At 41.9% G+C, this 10,631-nt stretch overlaps 1 pseudogene; it reads left to right on the top strand.

Annotated features, from left to right (window-relative positions):
- Positions 1–9,580: 9,580 nt before the first annotated feature.
- LOC133104216 (high mobility group protein B3-like) lies at positions 9,581–10,252 on the top strand (annotated as a pseudogene).
- Positions 10,253–10,631: the final 379 nt, after the last annotated feature.

The following is a 10,631-nucleotide window of genomic DNA, read 5'->3' as shown; positions in this document are numbered from 1 at the left end:
TGCTGTGTGTTTTTCTGTCTTCTCATTTTGCTTATCTTACTGTGTTTGGGGTCTCCTTTTCACAGGCTGCAGGTTCGTAGTTCCCGTTGTTTTTGGTATCTGTCCCCAGTGGCTAAGGTTGGTTCAGTGGGTTGTGTAGGTTTCCTGGTGGAGGGAACTAGTGCCTGTGTTCTGGTGGATGAGGCTGGATGTTGTCTTTCTGGTGGGTTCGTCCACGTCTGGTGGTGTGTTTTGGGGTGTCTGTGGCCTTATTATGATTTTAGGCAGCCTCTCTGTTAATGGATGGGGCTGTGTTCCTCTCTTGCTAGTTGTTTGGCATAGGGTGTCCAGCACTGTAGCTTGCTGGTCGTTGAGTGAAGCTGGGTCTTGATGTTGAGATGGAGATCTGTGAGAGATTTTCACCGTTTGGTATTACGTGGAGCTGGGAGGTCTCTTGTGGACCAGTGTCCTGAAGTTGGCTCTCCCACCTCAGAGGCACAGCCCTGATGCCTGGCTGGAGCACCAAGAGCCTTTCATCCACACGGCTCAGAATAAAAGGGAGAAAAAATGGAAAGAAAGAAAAAAAGAGGATAAAATAAAATAAAATAAAGCAATTATAATAAAAAATAAGAAAAAAAATTATTAAGAGTAAATTTATTAAGGAAAAAAAAATTTTTTTTAATTTTTAAAAATAGATTTATTAATTTTTTATACTAAAAATAAGAAAAAAATTATTTAGAAAAAATTTATTAAGAAAAAAAAATTTTTAATTTTTTAAAATAAAAAATATGAAAAAACTTATTAAAAATTTTTTTAAAAATAGAAAATAAGGAAAAAATTATTAAGAAAACATTTATTAGGGAAAAAAAAATTTTTTTTAAGCCAAAAAAAAAAAAAAAACGGACGGACCTAACCCTAGGACTAACGGTGAGAGCAAAGCTATACAGACAAAATCTCACCCAGAAGCATACACATCTACACTCACAAAAAAAAGGAAAAGGGGAAAAGTTAATATATCCTGCTCCCAAAGTCCATCTCCTAAATTTGGGATGATTCGTTGTCTATTCAGGTATTCAACAGATGCAGGCACATCAAGTTGTTTGTGGAGCTTTAATCCGCTGCTTCTGAGGCTGCTGGGAGAGATTTCCCTTTCTCTTCTTTGTTCGTACAGCTCCCGGGGTTCAGCTTTGGATTTGGACCCGCCTCTGCATGTAGGTCCCCTGAGGGCGTCTGTTCCCCGCCCAGACAGAACGGGGTTAAAGGAGCAGCTGATTCGGGGGCTCTGGCTCAGTCAGGCCGGGGGGAGGGAGCGGTACGGAGGAGGCGGGGCGAGCCTGCGGCGGCAGAAGCCGGCGTGACGTTGCAGCAGCCTGAGGCGCGCCGTGCGTTCTCCCGGGGAAGTTGTCCCCGGATTACGGGAGCCTGGCCGTGGCGGGCTGCACAGGCTCCCGGGAGGGGCGGTGTGGAGAATGACCTGTGCTTGCCCACAGGCTGTTTGGTGGCGGCAGCAGCAGCCTTAGCGTCTCATGCCCGTCTCTGGGGTCCACGCTGATAACCGCGGCTCGCGCCCGTCTCTGGGGTCCCCGCTGATAGCCGTGGCTCGCACCCGCCTGTGGGGTCCGCGCTGATAGCCGCGGCTCGCGCCCGTCTCTGGAGTTCGTTTAAGCGGCGCTCTGAATCCCCTCTCCTTGCGCGCCGCGAAACAAAGAGGCAAGAAAAAGTCTCCTGCCTCTTCGGCAGCTGCAGACTTTTTCTCGTGCACCCTCCCGGCTAGTTGTGGTGCGCTAGACCCTTCAGGCTGTGTTCACGCAGCCAACCCCAGTCCTCTCCCTGGGATCCGACCGAAGCCCGCGCCTCAGCTCCCAGCCCCCGCCCGCCCCGGCGGGTGAGCAGACAAGCCTCTCGGGCTGGTGAGTGCTGCTCGGCGCCGAGCCTCTGTGCGGGAATCTCTCCGTTTTTCCCTCTGCGTCCCTGTTGCTGTGGGATCCGCGCTGATAGCCGCGGCTCGCGCCCGTCTCTGGAGCTCGTTTAGGCGGCGCTCTGAATCCCCTCTCCTTGCGCGCCGCGAAACAAAGAGGCAAGAAAAATTCTCTTGCCTCTTTGGCAGCTGCAGTCTTTTTCCCGGACTCCCTCCCGGCTAGCACCGAAGCCCGAGCCCCAGCTCCCAGGCCCCGCCCGCCCTGGCGGCTGAGCAGACAAGCCTCTCGGGCTGGTGAGTGCTGGTCGGCACCGCTCCTCTGTGCGGGAATCTCCGCTTTGCCCTCCGCACCAATGTGGCTGCGCTCTCCTCCGTGGCTCCGAAGCTTCCCCCCTCTGCTACCCGCAGTCTCTGCCCACGAAGGGGCTTCCTAGTGTGTGGAAACCTTTCCTCCTTCACAGCTCCCTCCCACTGGTGCAGGTCCCGTCCCTATTCTTTTGTCTCTGTTATTTCTTTTTTCTTTTGCCCTACCCAAGTACGTGGGGATTTTCTTGCCTTTTGGGAGGTCTGACGTGTTCTGCCAGCGTTCAGTGGGTGTTCTGTAGGAGCAGTTCCACGTGTAGATGTATTTCTCATGTATCTGTGGGGAGGAAGGTGATCTCCGCGTCTTACTCTTCCGCCATCTTGCCCCTCCCTCAGAGATGATCGTCTTGATCACACAAAAGTAGCCATCATGTCTCACTTGTGGTTGGAACACTATCTGAGCCATAAATCTTTGGTCAGCTAGGCCTTCTGGTTCCAACTGGCCTGGGGTCTTGTGGGCAGCATACAGTTAACTTCTTCTACCTTGTGGGGGTGCCAGTATCTGCAAAACAGCTCAAAGGATACGGCTCAGAATATTATCTATAGTCCTTGAGGAGGTACTAAATGTCCTTGACTTTGTTTAAGAGCTAAACTATTATTTTGTCTTGCTTGCCTATTTTCCTCTGCATTTTCTCATTTCTCTGATTAAATTTATTCTTTGGAACTGAGGGAAAGCCTAGGAGGCTAAAGTTTTTCTACAAACAAGAGGCAGGTGGAGGATGGGGGTTGGGGGGGCGTCGTCTGTCCCGGGAAGGTTCCACAGGGTCCTGCTCAGTTACACTATATCACTTAACTAAAAATTTACTTATATAACAGAGGATAAAGAAAGCCTTAGAACTATATTTTGCTGTATGATCCATTCCCCATTTATTAAAATAGTGTGGTAAATACATACTGTGTGATATAAAAGCACGTTGAGCAGAAAGAGTGGCACCGCAGAAAGAGCATCAGGCTCTAGAGCTCTACACCTTGACCTAGCTCACAGGGTTAAACTTTCAGCTCACTCCTTTCAGAAACAAGAACTAGAAAAGTACCCTTTCTCAGGCTGATCAAAACAGACTACTGCAGAAATAATGAGTTAATCTCCTAATTACAGCCCCTTTCGACTTTTCCAAAAGTTCTGCATCACTTTGTTAATCATAAGTAATGACGCTTTTGCCATTTTGTCTAGCAGAGTCAAGCTATGAGAGATCTTAACATGGTGGGGAATTCACGTTAGTTTTGGGACTAATATTGGAAGCCTTATACTACATACAGTCTATAATTATACTCTGATATAATTTATGATATTTGGCACTTGTCAAAATGCAGTTTTCTTTCCTTATTTTTGTGCAGGTGACTAAAAGGCATATAGTCTTCCGTGCTTATTTAAGTTAATGAAGTATATTAACTCACAGAACATGGGGGATGGCTAAATAATCACATTAACAATATTTAAAAAAAAATGTTTCATGGATTTTACTGATGGAGTTTCACCCTTTAGAGCTGAGTCACAAAGAATAGGAATCAAACCCCAGATTTGTCATTTACTCTATTACTTTGGGCAACTGCCTATATGTTCTCAGAACTTCAGTTACCTTATCTATAAAATGGGGATAAAAATTTTTTTGAGCTATTTTAGGGCTATTGTAAGGATTAGATTAGAGTGCATAAAGCACAAACCACAGAGTATGGCACAGTGAGCACTACAGAGTGGGTTTTAATTAAATGACAGTAGTATTTGCCCATTTATTTTCATGTAAACATGAGAAATGTAGTTGCAGTCAGGTGAAAACTGACCTGTGAGATACAGAGATGGATTTATTGTAGAAAAGAAGAAAATAATTCATAAATTGCCCAGGAGGTTCACCTTGAATATTTTGCATCTTATTACTTATAGTTTGTTTCCTATGGCTTTTTAAACTTATTTTAAAAACTGCAGCCAATGCCTGATTATTTCGGGCTTGATTATCTACTTAGAGACTGCTCAGCCCTTAATTTCTTGCTGTACAACAGTGAAAACAGAGAGAAAGGAAATGACTTCTGCAGAGACTGAATCATCCTTGTGCCTCATGTAGTATCTGGCACTTAGTATGTACTAAATAAAAAATAAATCAATTTAATCACTTTTTAGTAACTCCAGTTTTAGAAGTCTTGGGTAAGACCAAAGGTAAAAACAAGACTCTTTGAACAATGCTATTTTGTTTTTCACTGTCACTATCTCTAGCCTTCTCACAACTGAGTTTTGACTATGCCAGAGACATTTAATGAAATGCTTAGAATGGTGTTGAATAGAACACACACTGATTCTTTTTCAGGATGATGTCAAGTATGACCTTAATTATTCGAAGAATAAAACTAAAAGTCCAAAATACTTCAGTGTATATTATATGACCTGTGGGAGAAACAAAAGAGAGAGATGATTTTAGCCATCAAGGAGTTTACAAACCTGTAAAGTCAGATTTAACTTGTATATTAACAACTTTAGAGAAACTTTAAAAGGGGGAGGGGGACAAATGACAATGAAAACACGACGACCCAAAACCAGTGGGATGCAGCAAAAGCAGTTCTAAGAGGGAAGTTTATAGCAATACAATCCTACCTCAAGAAACAAGAAATATCTCAAGTAAACAACCTAACCTTACACCTAAAGCAATTAGAGAAAGAAGAACAAAAAAACCCCCAAAGTTAGCAGAAGGAGAGAAATCATAAATATCAGATCAGAAATAAATGAAAAAGAAATGAAGGAAACAGTAGCAAAGATCAATAAAACTAAAAGCTGGTTCTTTGAGAAGATAAACAAAATTGATAAACTATTAGCCAGACTCATCAAGAAAAAAAGGGAGAAGACTCAAATCAACAGAATTAGAAATGAAAAAGAAGAAGTAACAACTGACACTGCAGAAATACAAAGAATCATGAGCGATTACTACAAGCAACTATATGCCAATAAAATGGACAACCTGGAAGAAATGGACAAATTCTTAGAAAAGCACAACCTTCTGAGACTGAACCAAGAAGAAATACAAAATATAAACAGACCAATCACAAGCACTGAAATTGAGACTGTGACTAAAAATCTTCCAACAAACAAAAGCTCAGGACCAGATGGCTTCACAGGTGAATTCCAGCAAACATTTAGGGAACAGCTAACACCTATCCTTCTCAAACTCTTCTAAAATATAGAAGAGGGAGGAACACTCCCAAACTCATTCTACGAGGCCACCATCACCCTGATACCAAAACCAGACAAAGATGTCACAAAAAAAGAAAACTACAGGCCAATATCACTGATGAACATAGATGCAAAAATCTGCAACAAAATACTAGCAGACAGAATCCAACAGCACATTAAAAGGATCATACACCATGATCAAGTGGGGTTTATCCCAGGAATGCAAGGATTCTTCAATATATGCAAATCAATCAATGTGATACATCATATTAACAAATTGAAGAATAAAAACCATATGATCATCTCAATAGATGCAGAAAAAGCTTTCAACAAAATTCAACACCCATTTATGATAAAAACTCTTCAGAAAGTAGGCATAGAGGGAACTTACCTCAACATAATACAGGTCATATATGACAAACCCACAGCCTACATCGTCCTCAATGGTGAAAAACTGAAACCATTTCCTCTAAGATCAGGAACAAGACAAGGTTGTCCACTCTCACCACTATTATTCAACATAGTTTTGGAAGTTTTAGCCACAACAATCAGAGAAGAAAAAGAAATAAAAGGAATCCAAATTGGAAAAGAAGAAGTAAAGCTGTCCCTGTTTGCAGATGACATGATACTATACATAGAGAATCCTAAAGATGCTACCAGAAAACTGCTAGAGCTAATCAATGAATCTGGTAAAGTAGCAGGATACAAAATTAATGCACAGAAATCTCTTGCATTCCTATACACTAATGATGAAAAATCTGAAAGAGAAATTAAGGAAACACTCCCATTTACCATTGCAACAAAAATAATAAAATACCTAGGAATAAACCTACCTAAGGAGACAAAAGACCTGTATGCAGAAAACTATAAGACACTGATAAAAGAAATTAAAGATGATACCAACAGATGGAGAGATATACCATGTTCTTGGAGTGGAAGAATCAACATTGTGAAAATGACTGTACTATCCAAAGCAATCTACAGATTCAGTGCAATCCCTATCAAACTACCAATGGCATTTTTCACAGAACTAGAACAAATAATTTCACAATTTGTATGGAAACAAAAAAGACCCCGAATAGCCAAAGCAATCTTGAGAAAGAAAAACGCAGCTGGAGGAATCAGGCTCCTGGACTTAAGACTACACTACAAAGCTACAGTAATCAAGACAGTATGGTACTGGCACAAGAACAGAAATATAGATCAATGGAACAGGATAGAAAGCCCAGAGATAAACCCACACATATGGTCACCTTATTTTTGATAAAGGAGGCAAGAATATACAATGGAGAAAAGACAGCCTCTTCAATAAGTGGTGCTGGGAAAACTGGGCAGCTACATGTAAAAGAATGAAATTAGAGCACTCCCTAACACCATACACAAAAATAAACTCAAAATGGATTAAAGACCTAAATGTAAGGCCAGACACTATAAAACTCTTAGAGGAAAACATAGATCAATCACTCTATGACATAAATCACAGCAAGATCCTTTTTGACCCACCTCTTAGAGAAATGGAAATAAAAACAAAAATAAACAAATGAGACCTAATGAAACTAAAAAGCTTTTGCACAGCAAAGGAAAACATAAACAAGACGAAAAGACAACCATCAGAATGGGAGAAAATATTTGCAAATGAAGCAACTGACAAAGGATTAATCTCCAAAATTTACAAGCAGCTCATGCAGCTCAATATCAAAAAACCAACAAGCCAATCCAAATATGGGCAGAAGATCTAAATAGACATTTCCCCCAAGAAGATATACAGATTGCCAACAAACACATGAAAGGATGCTCAACATCACTAATCATTAGAGAAATGCAAATCAAAACTACAATGAAGTATCACCTCACACCAGTCAGAATGGCCATGATCAAAAAATCTAGAAACAATAAATGCTGGAGAGGGTGTGGAGAAAAGGGAACCCTTTTGCACTGTTGGTGGGAATGTAAATTGATACAGCCACTATGGAGAACAGTATGGAGGTTCCTTAAAAAACTAAAAATAGAACTACCATACGACCCAGCAATCCCACTACTGGGCATATACCCAGAGAAAACCATAATTCAAAAAGAGTCATGTACCACAATGTTCACTGCAGCTCTATTTACAATAGCCAGGACATGGAAGCAACCTAAGTGTCCATCGACAGATGAATGGATGAAGAAGATGTGGCACATATATACAATGGAATACTACTCAGCCATAAAGAGAAACTAAACTGAGTTATTTGTAGTGAGGTGGATGGACCTAGAGACTGTCATACAGAGTGAAGTAAGTCAGAAAGAGAAAAACAAACACCATATGCTAACATATATATATGGAATCAAAAAAAAAATGGTTCTGAAGAAACTAGGGGCAGGACAGGAATAAAGACACAGACATAGAGAATGGACTTGAGGACATGGGGAGGGGGAAGGGTAACCTGGGACGAAGTGAGAGAGTGGCATGGACATATATACACTACCAATGTAAAATAGATAGCTAGTGGGAAGCAGCCACATAGCACAGGGAGATCAGCTCGGTGCTTTGTGACCACCTAGAGGGGTGGGATAGGGAGGGTGGGAGGGAGATGCAAGAGGGAGGAGATATGGGGATATATGTATATGTATAGCTGATTCACTTTGTTATAAAGCAGAAACTAACACACTATTTTAAAGCAATTATACTCCAATAAAGATGTTAAAAAAAAGGGGGGGTGGGACAAAAAAGGGAAGGTACAGAACAAGATGTGTAGTTTCCTACCATTTACTTAAAACACACACACACACACACGCACACACACTCATATAAATAAATATGCTGGGTTTTGCACAGACTCTCTGGATAAGTATTCCAGACACTGATAACAATGATTGTTTCTGGGAAAGGGCCATCAAAGACTGGGGGGTCATGGGTTGGAGGAAGACTTACTTTTCACTGTATAGCCTTTAGTACTATTTCACTTTTTCTTCGTTAACCATGTTCATGTACTACTTCTTAAAAAAGATTAAAATGTTCTGGTGGTGAGGGGAAAGTAAAATGCTATATTATCCTTTCTTAGCTCAAATTCAAATCTCTAAGATGATATTTTTTTAAGGAAACTATTTACAATGCAATGAAATGATAATTATACTGATTTGCTGAAAAGAGGACTCAGGGCTATCAGATTTTAGTCTAGCCTCTGCCACTAACTAGCTATAAGATCTTAGGCAAGGCACTTATGATTTTTATTTGTTTGTTTGGGGTGGAAGGACTAGACTAAATGGCCTTTGGGATTCTTAAAGTTAGTGGTCAATCATTAGCAGCCGATTGGTCCATATCTATTTATTAGGTCCAAATTTATTATTGCTTAAAAACATTTATTATAATAGAAACAACCAAAATGTCCATCAATAGGAAACAAGTCAGGGCTTCCCTGGTGGTCCAGTGGTTAAGAATCCACCTTCCAATGCAGGGGACATGGGTTCAATCCCTGGTCAGGGAACTAAGATCCCACATTCTGTGGGGCAACTAAGCCTGCACCCCTCAACTACTGAGCCCACACACCACAACTAATGAGCCTGCGAGCCACAAGTAGAGAGAAGCCAGTGCACTGCAACTAAGACCCGATGCAGCCAAAAACAAATAAATATTTATCCCCCCCCCAAAAAAAAGAAAAAAAAAAAAGACTGTGCCTCCAATGCAGGGGGCACGAGTTCAGTCCCTGGTTGGGGAAGTTCCTCATGCCCTGGGGTGTGGCCATAAATAAATAAATAAGAGAAAACACTGAATTTAAAAAAAAAGGAAACAAGTTAAATTGATTATGATAGGGACTTCCCTGGCAGTCCAGTGGTTAGGACTCAGTGCTTTCACTGCCATGGCCTTGGTTCGATCCCTGGTCGGGGAACAGACCCCACGAGCCGTGCGGCACCGCAAAAAAAAAAAAAAAAAAAAAATTGATTATGATACATCCACTCAATGGAATACTCTGTGTTCATAAAAAAGAATTAGAAAGCTCTTTAACGCCCCAAATGGAAAGCTCTCCAAAATATACATTAAGTGAAAAAAGCAAGGTATTGAACAGTATGTGAAGAAAAACTAGAGGGCGTTCCCTGGCGGTCCAGTGTTTAAGACTCTGTGCTTCGAGGCGGCTCTCGTGGAGGCAGCTAGCGCGAGGCTGTGGAGCGCTGAGCCGCGCGTCCTGCCCTGCAGCTGCCCAGGCTAGCGAACAATACAGTCAGGATGGCTAAAGGTGATCCCAAGAAACCAAAGGGCAAGATGTCTGCTTATGCCTTCTTTGTGCAGACGTGCAGAGAGGACCATAAGAAGAATAACCCTGAGGTCCCTGTCAATTTTGCAGAATTTTCCAAGAAGTGCTCTGAGAGGTGGAAGACAATGTCTGGGAAAGAGAAGTCTAAATTTCATGAAATGGCAAAGGCAGATAAAGTGCGCTATGATTGGGAAATGAAGGATTACAAACCAGCTAAGGGAGGCAAGAAGAAGGACCCGAATGCCCCCAAGAGGCCACCGTCTGGATTTTTTCCTGTTCTGTTCCGAATTCCGCCCCAAGATCAAATCTACAAACACTGGCATCTCTATTGGAGATGTGGCAAAGAAGGTAGGTGAGATGTGGAATAACTTTAGTGACAGCGAGAAGCAGCCATACATCAACAAGGCAGCGAAGCTGAAGGAGAAATACGAGAAGGATGTCGCACACTGTAAGTCTAAAGGGAAGTTTGATGGCGCCAAGGGTCCTTCTAAAGTTGCCCGGAAAAAGGTGGAAGAGGAAGATGAAGAAGACGAGGATGAAGAAGAGGAGGAGGAGGATGAATTAAAAAAACTGTTGCTCTGTCTCCTTGTGAATACCTTAGAGTAGGGAGCGCCGTGATTGACACACCTCTCGCCCAAGACGTGTCTGCTGCCCTCATTAGGTTGAATTACCCAATTGGATCATGATCATATCATAGTCTCTCAGAGTGCTCTAGCAACTGTCAGTGATTTACATGAAGTGACCATGGGTGTCTGGAGCACCCAGAAACTGTATCAAAGTGGTACATGTTTCCAAACATTTTAAAAATGAAAAGGCTCTCCTGTTCTCCTCACTCTGTGCACTTTCCTGTTGGTGTGACAAGGCATTTAAAGATGTTTCTGGCATTTTCTTTTTTTTTTTAATTTGTGAGGTGGTGTGTTAACTCTATGGTCATTGGCTAGGAATCCCGAGTTCTCAACTGTACATATCTATAGTTTGTAAAAAG

The sequence above is a fragment of the Eubalaena glacialis genome, chromosome 13, assembly GCF_028564815.1.
Source record: "Eubalaena glacialis isolate mEubGla1 chromosome 13, mEubGla1.1.hap2.+ XY, whole genome shotgun sequence".
Lineage (NCBI taxonomy): Eukaryota > Metazoa > Chordata > Mammalia > Artiodactyla > Balaenidae > Eubalaena > Eubalaena glacialis.
Note: the sequence above shows the minus strand (reverse complement) of the source record. Positions and strands in the feature narration are given on the sequence as shown.